Below are 1,526 nucleotides of genomic sequence, written 5' to 3' on the forward strand. Positions count from 1 at the left end.
TTAATGAATATAACTTATAAATTCCTCATGAGCTTAGTTCAACTGTCGTACCCCATCCGAACCCAGCATATAAGCTTGTGTTATTTACTCCAATGTTTGTAAACTATGTAATCGTAAAAACCACTCCAAAACATTGCTAAAACTATCATGTTGATATCATGGTCAATCCTTGCTATCCATAGCACTGTCTATTAATTTCAATGTTGTCCGATTCTCTAGTGTTCTCTAGTGTTCTCTAGTGTTCCCTCATCCCTCAGCTTTTTACCAAAACYGKGGCGGGGTATCCGCTTTGTTATATATTTTTTTAACTTTAGAACTATATGGGGATTTTTATCATCTAGAAGTGCTTTTCCTGTCATCAGTACTCATCATAAGAAGTTTTATCAACATTTACAACTTGTAAGTTCATTGTCCCACATGACACTAGTTTACAGAAAGACACGAGTTCTCACAAGTCAGTAAGGTTTGGACATTAAAAGTTCTGAAGGAAAAAACACTCGCCCATCAGACAAGTCAGGAATATTTGGTAGTTGACGAAGAAGATTATAATKATTTGCCTGAAAATGTAAAGTAGCTATTTTCACCTAAACACACACAGAAGGAACCAGAAACACCACACTACTAGAATTATTAGCATTTGGGTTGCTATCAGTAAAGAAAATAATCACCTGTCCAATAGGGCAACCACAGAGCAGGTTTAACTTGCGCGACTGCTCAAGTCACTTGCCCCGGGCAGTTGGACAACCCTTAAAACCTCTTTAGGATCAGACACCTTTTTTTTCAATTGWTGCCCAAAATGACATACCCAAATCTAACTGCCTGTAGCTCAGGCCCTGAAGCAAGGATATGCATATTCTTGGTACCATTTGAAAGGAAACACTTTTGAAGTTTGTGGAAATGTGAAAGGAATGTAGGAGAATATAACACAATAGATCTGGTAAAAGATAATACAAAGAAAAAWACAACCGTTATTTTTTTTATTTTTTTTGTACCATCATCTTTGAAATGCAAGAGAAAGGCCAAAGTTCAAAATGTTGTATCAAGACTGCCCAAATGTGCCTAATTGGTTTATTAATGACTTTTCATGTTCAAAAATGTGCACTCTCCTCAAACAATGGCATGATATTCCTTTACTGTAATAGCTACTGTAAATTGGACAGTGCAGTTAGCAAAGAGAGAGATACAGTCTACGCGTTCGTGTTTGTACAGTCTACTGGTTGTGTGTCAGTCTTGGTTGTGTGTACAGTCTAATGTGTTGTGTTTGTACTAGTCTATCGCGTTGTGTTTTTACAGTCTAGGGTTGGTGTTTGTTACAGTTTATGGAGTTCGTGTTTGTAAACGTCTACTGGTTGTGTTTCCTACAGGTCTACCCAGGTGTGTTTGTACAGTCTTGGTTTGTGTTGTGTAAAGATCTATGGTCTTCGTGTTTGTACAGTCTATGGTTCTGTTTCTACGTTACTGGTTTTGCTGTTCTGTACAGCTATCGGTTGTGCTTTGTACAGTCCTCTGGTTGTTGTTTTAACAGT

This window comes from Salvelinus sp. IW2-2015, unplaced genomic scaffold (assembly GCF_002910315.2).
Source record: "Salvelinus sp. IW2-2015 unplaced genomic scaffold, ASM291031v2 Un_scaffold1034, whole genome shotgun sequence".
Taxonomy (NCBI): domain Eukaryota; kingdom Metazoa; phylum Chordata; class Actinopteri; order Salmoniformes; family Salmonidae; genus Salvelinus; species Salvelinus sp. IW2-2015.